The sequence below is a fragment of the Triturus cristatus genome, chromosome 11 (assembly GCF_964204655.1).
Source record: "Triturus cristatus chromosome 11, aTriCri1.1, whole genome shotgun sequence".
NCBI classification, from domain to species: Eukaryota; Metazoa; Chordata; class Amphibia; order Caudata; family Salamandridae; genus Triturus; species Triturus cristatus.
In genome coordinates, this window is record NC_140594.1 from 289,243,091 (window position 1) to 289,262,852 (window position 19,762).

The following is a 19,762-nucleotide window of genomic DNA, read 5'->3' on the forward strand; positions in this document are numbered from 1 at the left end:
ATGAACTGCCGAGAGGGCATGCAGAGAGCCGAAGCTAAGTGCCTCAGCAGGAAGCAGTAAAGGTGACCACATGCACCACACCATTTGAAGGCATCCGGAGAGGCAGACCAGAGATGGCCAACGTAATACCCATACGAAATGTAGGAAAAGAAACAGCCACAGCAAAACCCAGCCCCCTAGTCACAAGACCGCTGTGCAAGCCCCGGTGATAGGCAACAAACAACACACCCATGACAGCAGGGCTAACAGTATGAGGAGACCCCCAAACCCTGCCCTCAAATGCCAAGTGCTACAGGCGAAGAACTTGAAGGAGCCAAACCCCGAGACCCCAAGCCTTGCCCGCTTATGCAGATCAATATGGGCCGGGAACACCAAAAACATTGCAAACACACCCAGCAAGAACGCATGGGAGCCAGCCCCAACCGCTGACGCAGGGCACTGCAAGCGTGAACGACCCGGCAGAAGCAGCCCACAAAAGCACAGGCCTAAAGAGGACCACACCCAGCAAGCACGGCACACTACAGCAGAGCAAATGGCACAACAGTGGCAGTGCCCCAGCAGAGAGAGGCAAACAGATCCTGTGGACTAAAAACCTAATCCAGGAGTCTGGTAGAAAAGGAGCCGGAAAACCAAACAAACCAGGGTGGACACGTAAGGGCTGACCAGCGGCAATCACCTGAATAACATAGCTCACTGCATCAGGGTCAATGGCACTCACAGCACAGTGAGGTGTAGCTGGGAATCGAACTTGCGACAAGCCCAACAAAATGTATACAGAGGCGAGCTGGGAACACACGGAGACAGCACATCCACAGCGGCAGCAAGAAGAATGCGGCTGACACCCAAAGCGGGACTGGAACCTTTGCCCAAAAGGAGCCAGCAAAACCAGAGCAAAGGATAGCCTACAGCACCTGGTATACCCAGGCACTCACCCAACCAGTTACTAACCAGGCGCGACCCTGCTTAACTTCTGAGATCAGATGCTTCCAGGGTTGTATGGTTGTAGGACACTCTGTCGCCTGCGGCGGGACTCGAACCCCCGCAAAGAGGGACCGGGACCAAACAAGACGCTGTCCCCGAGCTACAGCTCCTGGCTGCGGGGAAGAGAATGGGCACCAGGATGCTCAGTGCTGCAAAAGTACTGCTTACTATTGTAAACATCAGGATACTGCGCCAGCACAGGCAACAATCGGAACCCTTGCCACACCCAAACCCTCACAAGAGAGGGATACTCCATCCCTAGTGCTGCCTTCGAGCCACAGCACTGGGCAGCGGGAGATGAGAACGGGCACCAGGATGGTCAGAGCCGCCACTGGCCACCAACAGCAGATGCCCGCTGAGCAGGGCGAATATGCATACCACGGAATTAAAAGAGCGAGGCTGCTAAAGTAAGCCACGAAACACACACAAGTAAAAAGAAAAATAACTTACCCAACTCAGCAAGGCAATCTGTTGACAGCATGCAGAAAAAAAAAGAACAGGATGTGTGGATGACACACTTTCTCCTTTATTCATGTTGGGCCAGATAGGCAGCACCATATTGGGGGAAGTATTTGACTTTACTAGGTAGTAGGTATCTGTAGAGCAGACAAGCTGCTCATTGTTAAGGAATGGGACAGGAAGACGGACAAGGAGGTAATGGTTAGCCACTTGGAAGCTTGTCTACTTATAACAGGACCTCGAGTTGAGCCACAGTCAGGGTTCAGGCTCGAGCCTGGCTCGAGCTTTCAGTGGCTCGCACACATCTCCTTGAGAGTTTTGTGTTTATGTCCGACAGTGAGGTGTAAAGAGATGCCGCTCACACCAGTGGTATAAATGTGCTATATAAATGATATAATACAGTACATGACTTATTATGCTGCCCTTTTGGGTGTTTGATTAGAGTCATTAATACCACAGGACGAGCACTTATGTGAAATAATTTGCTCAAGCATATCTTCCGTTTGAGCCCTGTTCTGGGATTCAGTTCCTGAAGGGTGTCTCTCCCATTGCAGTTCACTCTCTGTGGCCCAGACGGTGCTTGGAGGCAGAGGAGGGAGATGTCTCCGAACTGAAAGATGTCACTGTTATAAATGAAAAGCAAACCGGCACAGAGGATGAACTAACAGGTTATAGCGTTGACAATGTCTGCCTTGAATGAACCATAAAAACACACAAGATGATGGACGGAATGTTGCACATTGGCAAAACATTCACCCCAAGTCACAGATCTGGGTTTAATCCATCGTTATTTTGCTCACCACGCCACCCCAGTTCAGACATGGCCATATGCAAATCAGTCTTGACCCTGTGCCTCATGGGAACAGTCCAGCCCGAACTGCCAAGCCATGTCTTCCCTGGACCGGAATCAAGCATCCTAGGACCAGTTTCGGGGTTTCACCCCTCTTCAGCAGGATAGCTTGACTCCAGTGGCGTAGTGAGCACAGGACGCACGTCTGGGCATACCCGTCCCACATAGGGCCAACAGCAAAACACACAAGATGATGGACGGAATGTTGCACATTGGCAAAACATTCACCCCCAGTCACAGATCTGGGTTTAATCCATCGTTATTTTACTCACCACGCCACCCCAGTTCAGACATGGCCATATGCAAATCAGTCTTGACCCTGTGCCTCATGGAAACAGTCCAGCCTGAACTGGCAAGCCATGTCTTCCCTGGACCGGAATCAAGCATCATAGGACCGGTTTCGGGGTTTCACCCCTCTTCAGCCAGGATAGCTTGACTCCAGTGACGTAGTGAGCACGGGACCCACGTCTGGGAATACCCTTCCCACATAGGGCGAACAGCAAAACACACAAGATGATGGACGGAATGTAGCACATTGGCAAAACATTCACCCCAGTCACAGATCTGGGTTTAATCCATCGTTATTTTGCTCACCACGCCATCCCAGTTTAGACATGGCCATATGCAAATCAGTCTTGACCCTGTGCCTCATGGGCTGGGTTCAAACTGGATCGGCATGGTGAGCAAAAAAACAATGGATTTAAGTCCAGATCTCTGTACTGGGGTGAATGTATGACATTGTTCTGCATGCCACTGGAATCAAGCTATCCTGGCTGAAGAGGGGTGAAACCTCGAAACAGGTCCTAGGATGCTTGTTTCCAGTCCAGGGAGGACCTGGCTTGGCAGTTCGGGCTGGACTGTTCCCAAGAGGCACAGGGTCAAGACTGATTTGCATATGGCTGGGTTCAAACTGGAACGGCATGGTGAGCAAAAAAACAATGGATTTAAGCCCAGATCTCTGTACTGGGGTGAATGTATGACATTGTTCTGCATTCTGTCCATCAACTGTTGTTTTTGCATTTGTCCCCCCGAGTGGGAAGGGTATGCCCAGACGTTGGTCCCGTGCTCTCCATGCCACTGGAATCAAGCTATCCTGGCTGAAGAGGGGTGAAACCTCGAAACAGGTCCTAGGATGCTTGTTTCCAGTCCAGGGAGGACCTGGCTTGGCAGTTCGGGCTGGACTGTTCTCAAGAGGCACAGGGTCAAGACTGATTTGCATATGGCTGGGTTCAAACTGGAACAGCAGGTGAGCAAAAAAACAATGGATTTAAGCCCAGATCTCTGTACTGGGGTGAATGTATGACATTGTTCTGCATTCTGTCCATCAACTGTTGTTTTTGCATTTGTCACCCCGAGTGGGAAGGGTATGCCCAGATGTGGGTCCCATGCTCTCCATGCCACTGGAATCAAGCTATCCTAGCTGAAGAGGGGTGAAACCCCGAAACCGGTCCTACGATGCTTGTTTCCAGCCCAGGGAGGACCTGGTTTGGCAGTTCGGGCTGGACTGTTCCCAAGAGGCACAGGGTCAAGACTCATTTGCATATGGCTGGGTTCAAACTGGAACAGCATGGTGAGCAAAACAACAATGGATTTAAGCCCAGATCTCTGTACTGGGGTGAATGTATGACATTGTTCTGCATTCTGTCCATCAACTGTTGTTTATGCATTTGTCACCCCGAGTGGGAAGGGTATGCCCAGACTTGGGTCCCGTGCTCTCCATGCCACTGGAATCAAGCTATCCTGGCTGAAGAGGGGTGAAACCTCGAAACAGGTCATAGGATGCTTGTTTCCAGTCCAGGGAGGACCTGGCTTGGCAGTTCGGGCTGGACTGTTCCCAAGAGGCACAGGGTCAAGACTGATTTGCATATGGCTGGGTTCAAACTGGAACAGCATGGTGAGCAAAAAAACAATGGATTTAAGCCCAGATCTCTGTACTGGGGTTAATGTATGACATTGTTCTGCATTCTGTCCATCAACTGTTGTTTTTGCATTTGTCACCCCGGATGGGAAGGGTATGCCCAGACGTGGGTCCCGTGCTCTCCATGCCACTGGAATCAAGCTAGCCTGGCTGAAGAGGGGTGAAACCTTGAAACGGGTCTAGGATGCTTGTTTTCAGTCCGGGGAGGACCTGGCTTGGCAGTTCGAGCTGGACTGTTCCCATGAGGCACAGGGTCCAGACTGATTTGCATATGGCTGGGTTCAAACTGGAACGGCATGGTGAGCAAAAAAACGATGGATGTAAGCCCAGATCTCTGTACTGGGGTGAATGTATGACATTGTTCTGCATTCTGTCCATCAACTGTTGTTTTTGCATTTGAATGAACCATAGCAAAAGAAACAAAAAGGTGGAATCCATTAAAATATGTTCTGAAATGAGAAGGGCAGAGATGTGGTCTAGTAGACATGTCACAAACCTTAAAATTGAGGAATTAAGAGGCTTGCATTCTAATTCCATTAGCATTTGAACTACAAACTTTGTAAAACACTCCTTCTCCCTTGCATTACATAGTAAATGTGTGCAAATAAGTGTAATTATTAGTTGTACAGTTTGCCCTTCAGTAGTGACCAGTGCTTAATGTCTGCAGGCGATAGCAGGTGGAGGATACCAGATCTTATTTCTAAGGACCGTGACTCTGACTCAGTGCAAGCCAAAGAAAGACAGAAAAAGCAAAAGGCAAGAGGAAAAGAAACGTAGGGAAACAGTATCAAAAGGAGAAAGCAGGAGATCCTGGAAATATTCAGCAGGAGTGTGATTAAAAGACAGAAGGTGGAGGGTGATGAAAGAAAGAGGCCAGAGGTAGTCAAGAGAAGGCAGCTTTGCAATTTGGCAACATCAGTAAGAGGCTCCTTCGAAAGACTTTGAGCCACTGCCCCTATTTTTTTTTCAACAACTTAAGAACTGCTACTGTTCCAGAGTTACATGTTCTCCGACCTAGAGCTCCCTATCAACTCCTGGTTCTTGTAATTAGATCTCAACCTGGCATCCAATCTTCTGTTCTTTGTACAGAAGCAGGCCACTTTTACAGCATCAAACATCTTTAGTGCTGGAAAGTAAATTAATGTTTAATTACACGTTGTATTGTCTAAGCACCAGTGCATACCATCATCTAGGTGTGCAATATATAAAATAAAGCATATAAAGTTGCCACAAAGTCACCATAGTGCATATGGGTCCAGTTGATCTCCAGCATCAAAGTCAAGGGTGGTGCTTCAAAAGATAAAACTGTGACCGCATTTGCGGATTTTCAAGCCGCCTTTAAAAAGGAACCAGAACTATCATTTTTTAATAAGTAACCATCTTTACATCGCTGTGGTGAAAACTAATTGGTAGTTTCCACGTTAATGTAAGAACATATTCCTGTACTGATCTGTAAAATATGAGATGAGCAAATAAATCTTTGAACCTCCTGTTTTATAACAAAGTCCTAGATGGTCTGTGAAAGAAATCTCCCATGAGCACTGACTGGAAGCCAGTCCTAGACCGTCAGAAATGGCAATGGACTCGAGAACATCTGAGCTCCGCCTCAGGGTGCACCTTGTGACACGTGGAGCTTCAAGGGTGATACACCAGCAAATAGAGATGAAGATGTTTGTGGAGACCAAGAGCTAGTACTTAAGGCAGTGCACTAGAATTGTAATCTGTAGAACCTTCTGGAGCCACAAGGCTGTGGCACTAGAACATCATGTTCGTTATCTTTGACGGGTCACTGCTGATCTATAGGGACATTATGATGAGGTGATCAATGGAGCCACAGGGCTGAAGCACCCAAACAATATGATGGGGTGACCCATGGTGACCCGGGCCTGATGTACTGGGATATTATTTTGGGATGATCCATGGAGCCACATGGCTGATATCCTGGAACATAGGGGGAGATTTCCTTTGGAGGCGTAGGGCTGCTGAACTGGAACAATGCAGCGATGTGAACTGTGACAGTCCAGGCTGGGTGTGCTAGAACATTATTTTGAGGTAAACTTGTGGAGGCCAAGGGATGGGATTACAGTGAGGTGACCTGTTGAATTCCAAGGTTGATGATCTGGAACTTTATGGTGAGGTGGACTTGGGGAGCCCCGCACTGATGTACTGGGACATTATGACTGGGCTTGCTGTGGAATCCGAGGGTAGATGCAGTGCAGCTAAAAACAAACTAATATTGGGTAGCCCCAGGACTGATGTACTGGGACATTCATGACATTGATGTGAACTGCGGAGCCCGAGGATAGATGTGCTGCAGCACAACAATGAGGAGTCCTCAAGGAGCTCTAGGACTGATGTACTGGGACATTACAATGATGTGACTTGTGGAGTTCCATGGTAGATGTACTACAACATGACAATGAGGTGACATTGGGTAGCCCAGGACTGATGTACCAGGACATTATGATGAGGCGACCTGTGAAGTCAGAGGTTAGATATACTGCAACATTGCTATGAGGTAACCTTGGGCATGTACTGGGACATTTCGACAAGGCGACCTGTGGAGACCGAGAATAGATGCACTGCAGCATTACCATGAGATAACCTTGGGGAGCTCTAGGACTGATGTACTGGGACATTACAGCAAGGCACCCTGCAGCATTACAGTGAAGTGACCTTGGGGAATGCCAGGACTAATGTAGTGCAACATTACCATGAGGTGACCTTGGGGGAGACTGAGAACTATAGTACTGGGGCTTTACAGTGAGACGACTGTGGAGACCGAGGGCTGATGTACTGAAGCATTACAATGAGGTTACCTTGGGGCGTCCGAAAGACTAAAGCATGAGTGTTGCACTCAGCCGTCTCTACAGGGTCACCCCCAAACCTTTTGCCTTCACCCCTCCTGTTTTATGAACCCGTTTGTTTTTGGCATTTAGGATTCTGCACACTTTACCACTGCTAACCAGTGCTAAAGTGCTTGTGCTCTCCTTTAAATATGGTAACATTCGCTTACACCCAATTGGCATATTTAATTTACTTGAAAGTTCCTAGTAAAGTGTTACAACATGTACCCAATGCCTGCAGATTGAATGCTTCTGGTGCGCCTGCAGCACTAATTGTGCCCCCCGCCCACCCCACTTAAGTAGCCTTTTAAATATGTCTCAGGTCTGCCATTGCAGTCTGTGTTTGCAGTTTAAACTGCCATTTCGACCTGACAAAATGAACCTTTTGCCAGATCTAAACCATACTTTTTAATACATGTAAGTCATCCCTAGGGTAGAGACCAACACAGTCCAGAGGGCAAGGTGCCATGTATTTTAAAAAGTAGGACATGTACCTTTAGGTTTTACATGTCATGGCAGTGAAAAACTCTTAAATCCACTTTTCACTACTGCAAGATCCGTGTCTCTTTTAGGAAAACATTGGGTTACCTTATTAAATGTGATAAGTAATAACTTTCAACCGTGAGCAGGTAGGAAGGCTGAGTTTGGTAGCTAAAGAATTGTAATTTAAATCATTCTTTAGTGGTAAAGTTGGATTTTAAGTCACAATTCTGAAAATGCGACTTTTAGAAAGTTATCGTAGAAAGGGGTTGGGCCTCTGGAAACAGCTGGGGTGGGCCACTATAAAATCAAAATCTTGCAATGATCCCTAGTTGAAATTATTCAATCAACGCTTTTTGATAAGATCAATTAGTTTAATTTTCTTTATCTTTTTATGATTTTTCTTCTCACTTTATATTTTTCAAATACATTTAAAAAAACACATCTTCATATTAAGTGTTCCACATGGTTGTGTGAGGCACATTTCAGCAGCACTCTCTGGCTGCACATTACGTTTCAAAAATAACTTTCAAAAATCAATTATGCCCAAAACTATGGTTCAAAACATTCAACAACTTAAAATATATATCCAACATGAACATAGATTTGCATATCCATACTATATTTATACCAACCAGTCAAATGATTTTATTGATAGTGAGATCTCTATTGTTAATCTCCTTTGTGACCTCTTTTTTCAAGTTGTACTATTGGGGTTATATAGTGCGCTTTGTAAGTGTAGGCTCCCAATATCTTTTTTCACTTTTTCAGGATAGACCACATGCAATTGTCACAATGATTGCAAATAATTCCTCCACAATAATAATCTCACAAGGAAAGGAATTCTGATGGCAAGCAAAGTTATATTAACGGCAAATTTACGCACCCAACATTATAAAACTTTGTTTAATTTATATTGTACACCTGTTAAGATGATGAAGTGGGGTAGGATTCATGATGGGAAATGCTTCAGATGTCAGGGGGATAAAGCTGATATTGTACATGCATTTTTTGATTGTATAGCACTAAAACAATATATATCTGATATTTCAGAATTTCTATCACAAACTACTGGGGTAGAAGTTAATATATCTAAAGAGGTTATGTTATTGGGTTTGGGTGAAGATATCGAACCTATCCATATATGCTATCCTTTTCGTTATTTTATATTTATAGCGATGGCCGTTGCTCGATTATGTGTTGCATCTATGTGGCTGCAAGTAGAAGTACCATCATATGAAATGTGGCGCTCTAAGTTTCATAATGTGTTTAATTTAGAATATAGCCTTTATCGTATAATATCTTTGAGGAAAAAACAACTAGGGCTCAAAATTTGGCAGCCAATGTTACAATATATGGAGTTGTAATGTTTTACGCAATTATGCTTGTGTCATCAGGATTTAATGAGCGTTATATTTGGACTTATTATATGTGATGGTTCAACAGCTTGGGTGATTCAAATGATTGATTTATGTATGATTTATTGCTGCAAACTGAATAATAAAGATATCAAAAAAAAAAAGGAAAGGAATTTGAGTGGAAGCTGCCAGAGTATTCGCTTTAAACAGCCAATATAAGATTTGACAGGGAGCTTAAGATTAAACCTGACAAATCCTGATGAGAACCCCAAAAGAATGTGAGGTTCAAAACGCAACACATCGACAACCATTCATGGGGAGTTATTTGCAGTGATTGTGGCAATTGCATGTGGGCTATCTTGGCACAAAGTATAAATACTGGATAATCAAATCAAACTCCTGAGTACACGCCTGGACCTGTGAAAGCCTCAGAAGACTGACTGCTGTGCTGCTCTGCTGAAAGAAAGACTGCTTTGCTGCTCTGCTGCTCTGCTGCACTGCTGCCTAAGCGAGGACTGGGCATGCACCTTAAACCCAGGACCACCAGATTGACTCCAAGGGCTATCTGTCTGGCCTTCTGATCAGAGCCTCAGGAACAGAAAAGGACCAACCATCTTCAACCCTGCAACTGGACTTTGCCTGCTGTGATTTTTACCCCTCCCTCACCCAAGTGGTGGCCCCTAGACGTGGGGTTAAAGATGTTCTGCCAGCCCAGCTGTGGCCTCATCAAAACTGATGCAGCAAGACGCCCACCTGATGAAGCCCTTCACAGCACCTCATTGGATGTGACACAGCAAGACACAGGCTCGACGCAAGCCATATCGCAGCCTGCACAGCTCATTGAAATGACATCTGCAAAACCAGCCGCTGCTTGGCGCCTTCTCGACGCTAGCACGCATCACATCCCTCACCGCTCATTGGAACCACCACTGCGCAACGCCTCTCCAATGTGGACCCTGCATCGCTTCTTGGAACCACCACTGCATAGTGCGAAGCTCCACAACTATCATTTAAGTTACATTTCTCAGTGGGAAAAACTTGGTACCCATATCCAGCCTGCGCTTCATCATGGTCGACCTGAACTTGCGACTTTGTCCTGGTCTGGTGCGATAAGATAACCACAGTTAGTGCGTTGTGCTTTTGAGCACTGTTTTTTTTTTTAATCTTTAAAACTGTATATCTCCGGTCCTACTAATTGGATTTTTGTTGTTTTGTTGTCGAATAATTTATTACATTTTGCTCTATTTTTCGAAATTGGTGTGGGATTTTTCTTGTGTTAAGATTTCACTTTATTACTGTTTGAAGTGCTGCATAAATACTTTACACATTGCCTCTAAGTTAAGCCTGACTGCGTGTGTGCCAACTACTAGTGAGTTAAGCACAGGATGATTTGGGGTGTGCTTGTGTTTCACCCTGACAAGAATAGCGGTTGTTGCTTGAGCAGGGATCCATCCCTCCCCGACCCCACCCCACCACCACCACCAGTAAACCAGTGTCCTACAATGAAGTTATTACAATGAAGTGACCTGTGGGTAGATGCACTGCAACATTACACGCCAGAAATTATGCACTGGGACATCATGACAAGTCTACCTGTGGAATAAAGGGTAGTTCTACTGCAACATTACAATGAGGTAACCTTGGGGAGCCCCAGAAATGATGTACTCTGACATTAAGGTGAGGTGAGGTGATCTGTGGAGCCTGAGAGCTGATGTTCTGTATTATAGTGAGGTAACCTGTGGTGCCCCAGGGCTGATGACACAGAACTTTAGGTGAGGTGGCCTTGGGGAGCCACATGACTGATGTACAGTGGCATTATGGTAAGTGACCTGCAAAGCCCAATTGTTTTTATATTTGAACATTACAGTGAGCCGCCCTATAGAGCCTATGGATTGTTGTGTTAGAACATTACAGTGAGGTAGGCTTGTGGAGCGAGGGACTTTAATCTGAAGTGGCTTGTGATGCTTCAGACTTAATGCATTACAATGTTATGTTGAGGTGAACTTTTGAGTGCCCTGGCTGATGAACTGGAACACTGGGGTACTTGGACTATAATCTGAAGTGGCCTGTGCTTCTCGAGGTCTGATGTACTAGGACTTTATCACAAAGCGGGTGATCTTTGAAGTCCCAGAGCTAGCTTACTTGCATGGTAATATAAGCTGACCTGTGGCACTGTGGTGCAGGTGTTCTGGGATGTAAACAATGTAAAGGTAAGGTGAGCCAGGAAGATCCTGTACTAGGGTGCTAGAATGTAGCGTTAGGGTGAGCTGCAAACGGTGTCCAGGCACTTTAAACTGCCCCATAGAGCTCCGGGGATGATGTTCTGGACCATGTAAGAGGAGTCAATAAGAGGTGTCCTGTGAGGTGTCAATAAGAGGTGTCCTGTGAACCTCCAAACCTGGTGTGGTTTGGCAAGTAGGTGTGGCATCCAGCATAAGAAAAATCTGGGGTATCTCACCAAGCAATGCGCAAACCTATTCTCATGAAAGAATAATCTCAGTGGCAAATCGTGGGTAGATTTTTTGTGAGCATGAGTATTGCAGATTTTTTTAAAATAACGTTTTCACTTACATTCATTTTGTTTTTTTCCACAAACGTGTAGCTGTCTGTCACACACCAAAACACAATTGGTGTTATACAAAAAAAGCCTTGGCGCCTTTTGAGGATATTCTTCAAGAGGAACTCTTATCCAGATATGTCTATAAAAATTGATATGGAATCAACCTTTTAAAGGATACATGTTATGGTATTATTCACGAGATGTGAATTTATTCATGAAATATGTAGGGAATGTTCTTAACAGGTCTTAATATGAAGGCAGTTAAAGTCCACATGGACGCTAATTCCAGTTGCCATTCCAGTAGAAACGGCCTGCCATTCTATTGCCTACCAGCAGCCTACCATTTTCCCTGTTTTTCGAACAGAAAAGCTTTAATGGGGGTCAGGAATCGGTACAGGCCCGGGGGTAGTACAAGGTATGAGAAAGAGATGTGGCCTCAGGGCAGGTGCTACAGACTTTCAAACTGATGAGCCCAGTGTGAGACCCGCCAATGTTTTTTTAGCCATTATGTAGAGCAGCGTGGCAGCATGGTGAAAATTCATTGAGAAAGTGCTATAAAGTTATTTTTAAAATAGTGCTACGGCAACAGAAGTTAAAAAAAAGTGCTATGACGCGGCCAGCACTAAAGCGTCATAGCTCTGTTTTTTTTTATTATGGTACCAACACATACAACGGAGGGGTTGGGGTGGAAGGGAAGAGGCAACAAAGACAATGGGAGGGTGAGGGCTAGGAGGGAAGAGGCAACAGACAACGGGAGGGTGGGGATGGGAGGGAAGAGGCAAGAGACAATGGGAGGGTGGGGATGGGAGGGAAGTGTCAACATGGACAGCGTGTGGTGGGATGGTGGAAGGGAAAAGCAACATGGACAATGGGAGAATGGGGGTGGGAGGGAATACTCAACACGGACAAGGGTGGGGGGCTTAGGGTGGGAGGGAAAAAGCATCACGAAGCAACACAATGGGAAGGACATTCTTTTAAAAAAGAAGCAACACAAAAAATGTACATGAATCACAGCTCAATCACAGCACCAGCAACGCATGCACCCTAATTAAGATGTAGCTATCTGTACTCGATCCATGCTCCTGAGGAAAGATGAGGAAGTGAAGCAGGCACACGCTGCCCAATTAGGAGGCAGAAAATAAGAATGACAATGAAGCTAACGAATGGTAAGCAATGGGCGGGCTCCAAGCTCCTTATTTGTATACAATTTCTCGCAAGTGAGAGCTCATGCAGTGCATACGCTGTCGCAGGCGAGACCTAAAAATGGAACTGACCTTGTGTAATGTAATATAGTGTTCTTGTAAACAGCTCCAATGCCCTTGGGCTGAGTTCTTTTCTTTTCCCATTTCAAATGACGGGACTTCTGTAGTAAATTCATCATATTGTGATATTAAGGGTACAATATACATTAAAGCTGATAAATGCACTTACAAGAAGATTTTGCCCTGGAGTTGTTTCAGGCTGCTTCTGCAGATCCAGCTCACACAAAGAATATAGATAGTCCATTTACGTAAGGTGCACTTTATTCTGAAGGAGTGACGATATATTCGTACAGTTAGTGCCACGTTTACTAATAAACACAATACCGGTTTTATTTGTCATTGAGCACAGCCGGGTTCCCTGTGTTTAGTCTTCTGATCTAATATAATTCCCATTGTAACACTGAAATAAAATTAAATGAAATGAAATGAAAAGTAAATTTATATAGCGCGGTTGCTGCCCAGAGGCGTCCAAGCGCTAGAGGCCAGAGTGAGTTGCTTGCCAGAGGAAAAAAATAGCGGGAAGTTAATGAGGGGCATTAAACAAAAAAGTCTTCAGCTGTTTTCGAAAAGAGGAGAGGTTGGAGTTAGACCTAAGATAAAGAGGAAGTGAATTCCATGTCTTGGCGGCATTGTAGGCGAATGTCCTGCGCCAGCTCTTACCTTTTTTATTCTGGGGACTATGGCCATACATGCCTGGCTAGAGCGGAGGTTTCTGCTGGGTTGGTACTGTTTTACTAGGTCCCGGGCAATCATCGGTCCTGTGTCCCAAATGGCCTGGTGAGAAATACACATGGCCTTAAAGGTGATTCTTTGTCGCACTGGTAGCCAATGCAGCCTGCTCAGTCCAGGTTTGGCTGACTGTCTGCGCGGCAGCTGGAGCAGTGTGCGAGCCGCACAATTCTGAACTATCTGTAGTTTGCGCAAGGTGTATTCTGGGGCACCGAGATAAAGGACATTGTTAAAGTCTAAACGGGACTGAATCAAGCCTTGAATGGCCACCTGCTTTGCCTCCACAGGTAGAAGAGGGAGGACTTTCTTCAACATCCTAAGAAGTCCGAAGCAGGTAGCCGAGAGTTTAGTAACCTGGGTGTTAAATGAGAGGGTTTTATCAAGCCAGACCCCAAGGCTCTTAATATTGTCCTTGGGTATAGGGGGAGCACCTAAACAAGAGGGCCACAAGGAGATGAAGAAGGTGGGATTTGTGGGACCCAGGAGCATCAGCTCAGTTTTGTCCCCATTGAGCTAAAGGGAGGAGGAAGTCATCCATCCCTTTACCTCCTCTAAGCATTTTATTAGCCCACCTGAAGATGACAGACCAGCCTCCTGCGCCAAGGAGACCACTAGCTGGGTGTCGTCCGCGTAAGAAATTATTTTAACCCCAAACGGACGGACAACCTCAGCCAGTGGTCTCATGTAGATGTTAAAAAGCGCAGGGCTTAAGGAGGAGCCCTGTGGGACTCCACACCTCAAAGGTCTGCTCGTGGATACTGTATCTCCATCAAAAACTTGGAAGGATCTGTCACTCAAAAAGGATTTGAGCCATAGCCATGCTCCATCAACTATTCCGACACTCGAGAGGCGGCTCAGCAGGGTGTCGTGGCTGACCGTATCGAATGCCGCACTTAGATCAAGGAGGATCACTGCCACTGATCCCCCTTGATCCAAGATTTTTCTGGTTTCCTCAGTGACTGCCAGTAGGGCAGTCTCTGTTCCATGTCTGGGTCTGAAACCCGTCTGGGTGGCGTCTAACAGCTGGCTGTTCTTGAGAAAATTCACCAGATGGAGGTTGATGTATCTCTCGAGAATTTTGCTCACCCATGGAAGTAGAGAAATCGGCCGGTAGTTACTGAAATCAGTGGGGTCCAGATTAGGTTTTTTTAGCAGAGCCCAAACCATGGCCCGCTTCCAGGCAGGAGGAACAGTACCAGAGATGATGGAGGCATTCAGGAGGTCCATGATGGTCGGTAGGATAACCTGAGATGCCAACATCATGACTTCTGGAGGTGCTGGATCACACGGAGACCCAGATTTTACCTTGCGGGCTATAGAATCCAAAGATTCAGGGTCTAGTGGAGGAAAGTGATTCAATGTTATCAAGGATTGAGATGGAGTATCCCCCAAATTTGTCTGACCCTGAGCTATGGGAGCCATTGCTATAGAGGGGAAAGATGAATAGATTTTATTAACTTTCTGGTGGAAAAATTCTGCCAAGTCATTGCAGTGGGCTGTTGTTATGTCCTGATGCATACTAGAAGAGGGAAGTTTAGTAAGATTTTTCAATATTTGAAAAATTTCCTTAGGCTTGGACTTGGCTTGTATGATTTTATCAGAAAAGTATACAGATTGGGCAAATTTAACCTCGGTTTTATAGATTTTAATTGCCTCTCTATATCGGACTTTCTCCTCCAAAGAGTAGTCTAAACGCCACCGTCTTTCTATTTTCCTACAGTGGCGTTTCTTTTCCCTAAGCGCCTCTGAATACCAGGGGGCCGTTTTATGAGAACGTTTCAACGTGATTTTACCCAAGGGGAGAGTGGCTTCAAGGGATTGTGCGACTCACTATCCTGTTAACAGCTCCCCCTCTGTGTGGAGTTTGAATTTGTTCACAAGTTTGCTAGCCCTGTTGAGAAATCTGGTGCTTATCTCTGAAGCTCAACACGGACAACACTGAAGTGCTGATCTGTGGCAACATATCTCCCTCTTGAACGACAACTGGTCCCCGCTGAACTCGAACTCACCCGGTCACCAAAAGACCACTCCTGCAGAATCATCCTGGACAGCAAACTCACCATGAAACAACAGTCTCCTCTGCCTGCTTCCACACTCTCCACATGCTCTAAAGAATCTTCAAATGGCTCCCCATAATCACGGGAAAAACAGTCACACAAGCCCTAATCACCAGCCATCTGGACTGCGCCAACACAGTGTATGCAGGAATCACCACCAAACTCGTGAGAAGGGTTCAGATGATACAGATTTCAGCAGCCAGACCGATCCTTAACCTGACCAAATGGAACCACATCACCCAACACCTGAGGAACCTCTATTGGCTCCCCGTCCAGGAAAGATGCCAATTCAAACTACTGACACATGCCTACAAAGCCCTCAATGACCAAGAACTGGCATACATGCACCACCGCCTGAATGTCCACCAACCATACGGAGACCTTCGCTTAGCCACCCTTGTCCTTGAGCAGATACCGCGCATCTGCCACAGTGGAGGCCGCTCCTTCTCCCACCTTGCCGCCAAGTCCTAGAATGCTCTCGCACTCCACTTCCAAACATCACCCTTGCTGACAGACTTCAGGAAGAGACTCAAGACCTGGCTTTTCAACTAAGTCCAGCCACCCAACGCCTGGATACCCCCGCGGGTGAAGAACCACGCTCTACAAGTACTGATTTATTGATTGAATACCGTCTGGGCTAAAGTGGATTTTACAGTGCAATTGCAGAATGTGGATTTGTGTTCACCATTTCTTTGTTTTGATTTTCTGGACGCTGGGCCAACATATGATATAGCACATTGGCATTTTATCATGTAGACAGCATTTTCGCATGTCATTTAAATTAGTATTGGAATTTGCTGTCCCATTTGTAGATGTTGTTTATATGGTTCTTTGATGATGCCATTGCAAAATGCACACTGTAGACATGGAAATTTGCCTTTTTAGAGCTTGGAGTTTATTGGGTATGATACATACCAGCTTTGATAAGGTGATATCTGAAATTGTTCTTTCAGATATGCACCATCATTGGTTTATTTAGTTAAAGAACATTCAGTGTGCGATCATTTTGGAGCATATTCCAATGTTTGCTGATATTTTTGTATCTATTGTGACTGTGTAGTGTAGGATATAGTCGATTTAGGTTGCTTTGTTTTTTCCGTGTTGTTTCTGGGGCTTGCTGGGTTGTTACAGTCAAAATTTGTTCCTGGGCATTCATGGTAAATATCTTGTGAATATCCTTATTATTCATGTTTGTACAATACTTACTCTCTTTTTTTATATAAATTTTCATCTGTGGCTATTTTGCACAACCTCAGACTGTGTGGTGTTTTTTGTAGGAGTGATCTAGGTAATAATCACATGTGTCTAATTGGCTGTTTTACATAGAGGCCAGTTTTTAGTTTCCTTTGAGGGGGTATGAGGATGGTGTCAAGAAAATGTAATAATTAACTTCATCACATATTGGGTGGTCTTCATATATTCTGTGAATCCAGCCAGTTCTTGGGTTGTCCCCTTTCAGATTCACAAGAAGGCGTTGATGAAATGCTACCATTGTTTTATCTAACTTACCCAAGGGGGAATGTTGTAATACAAGTTCCTGGTCAAAACAGTGCACATAGATATTGATATGTTCAGATGTGGGGTTGCTGCCTATTGCCATGCCTCTAATTTACAGATAGTAAATGCAATTAAGGTTGAAGTAATTATTGAACAGGATGAAATTAAGAAATTACAATGTGAAGTTCATTGGGATTGTCAATGCTGGGTGTTGAGCAATAGTTGCCATGGTTGTTTGTAACCCTTCTATGTGCGGGGGGGTTCCATTTGGATTTGTGACGTTACATTTAAATAATATATCTGTTTGGTCAGTGTCTATAATGTGCAGTTGTTTGAGCCAGTAGTGTTGGGTTGTAACGTAGTTTTTTTTCAGATGGTAGCACACCTGGGTAGGAAGCTGGTCTTTAAATATTATTACAAAGTAAGGTATGGTGTACACAGAGTCCAGTGGATCCCCAGAGGTATAGCAGAGGCTAAATTAGATAATCACTAACAGCTCTATTTGTAGTAGTGTGGTCGAGCAGTTAGGCTTATTAGAGGGTGTGTTAAGCATTTATTGTATTCACACAGGCAATAACTGATGGCACACACTCAGAGACCGAGTCCAGACCAATTATGTAAGTATAAAAAAGGTATACTTATGTTTTATTTCTAATACCAAGCAGAACTTGGCACAGGTAGGTAAAATATACTTTCAAATGAAAAATAGATATCACACAGTGGGTCCTACAATACAAAGGTAAGTAAGACAATTTACATTTCGAAGTACAGTTACTTTTGTTTCATACAGAAACAGGTCGACTCAGAACATTTCATAGGAAAAACCACAACATGGGTTCATATGGAGAAAAAGAATGTTATCGGGTTTCATGTAAGTAAATGACCTACAAGGTTGGGTGTCTGGGGTTAGAACCACGTTTCCCCAAGGTTCAAGGAGGCACTCGAGTTGCGGCACTAGGGCGGCCGGATGCAGAGTGCTGAGGCCCAATGTTAGCCAATGGTGCTAGGGGGCCTTCGGTTAGGTGCTGCCCACAAGCAGGCTACTCGGCTGTGGGAGCAAAGCTCCAGAGGTTAAGATCAGCACTGCAGGGGCCAGCAATCAGCACAGGAGCTGCACCACCAGCGTCACAGGGAGGCCAGATTCAGGGTGCTAAGGAGACATCTGGAGCTCTGTTGATTCCAATGGAGATCTCCGGTTCGGAAGAAAGGATGCAGGCTCGGTCAAGGAGGTTTCCTGAGGGCGACCACCAGCAGGAGAAGTAAGTTGGATTGATGGGGGATGCCTGAACACCGTCGTTTGGGCCACCCAAGGCCGTCAGGACTTCTCACCAGCTCCGGTCGCGGTAGAGGGGACCCCTCAGATTAAGGCTGCAGGCATTAGGTAGAAGGTCGAGGCAGGTCGGAGATCAACAGATCCCAGGTCAGGACCGCTGGGGAGACCTCTTCGTGGTGTTTGGCCACTCAAACTCAAGCTGTGGGCGTTGGGTGCAGAGTGGTGCAGAACTGCGAATTCGACTGAGCTCAGGGTCTGTGTTGGAGTCTTTGGTTGAGAAAATCCGGTGCTCATGGAAAACAGAGTCCTTTTGGTGAAGGCAGGGCAGATCCTCCGGATTCTGGATGACTGCTGACTGCTGGATATGTCGGGGTTTCGCTGGGTGCAGGTCAAAGTCGGGACAGGCTGTTAGAGCTGGGGCCAAAGCAGTTGTTGCCTCATTCTTCCTTGTTCAGCAGAGCTCTTCGGTCCTTCTTCTGTCTTCTTCTCATATCTGAGTAGGAAAGGTTCAGGGTCACATCTAAATACTAAATTTAGGGGTGTTAAAGGGGTGTGCAGGTTGGGACCAATGGGTCCCTCCCTTGGGGTGAGTACACCCCTATTATGCCACCCTCTTGTGAGAGTGGGGCATGAGCTTCTCTCTGATTGGCTGTGTCCCCTCATCTTCAAGATGGAGGGGACTTAGATGTGTGCTTCACCTCGCTTCCCCCACCTGTGGGGTGGGATTGGTAAAGGTGGGCACATCTCTCTCCCTAACTGGGTTTTCCCGCCGATTCTCCCACCCAAAGTGGGGGCAGCAAAAGGCAGGGTCAGCTAACAAAGGTGGCAGGCCTTTAAAGCTTCCCCTTCATGGACTCAGCCCATCCTTGGGGAGGAGGCATGACACCTCTTGCCCAGGATGGGCATTGTTTCTGGACCCAGAGAGCGTAGGCTCTCTACCCAGGGGTCCATAAACCTGTCTGGTGGTGACAAATGGCGGATAGCCATTCAGGAACCACACCAGAGCTGGTCTTTTTCCCAGGGGCATCTCTAAGATATCATCTGAGTACATTTCACATTAAAACCCACACTGGCATCAATGGGGGTTTAATGTGCGGAGACGTTTGCTACCAAACTTCCCTGGTTTCAGTAAAGCCATTATGGAGCTGTGGAGTTTGTAATGACCAGCTCCCAGACCATATACTCTTTATGGCTTTACTGCACGTACAATGTCTAAGACTAGACTTAGACACTGTAGGTACAGTGCTCCTGCAACTGTGCCCTCACCTGTGGTCTAGTGCATCCTGCTAGAGGGGTGACTTACCCAGACCACAGGCAGTGGGTTGCAGGCATGGCACACAGGCATGTGTGCCATGTGGACTCTTCAATTTTCTCTGCACCAAAACACGCAGCCTGCAATGGCAGCATGTGGGTGTTAAGGTGCAGGGTCTCTAAGTGTGGCACAGTAGGTTCTGCGGTCCTTAGAGGTCTTCCCTGGTCACACTGCCCTTGG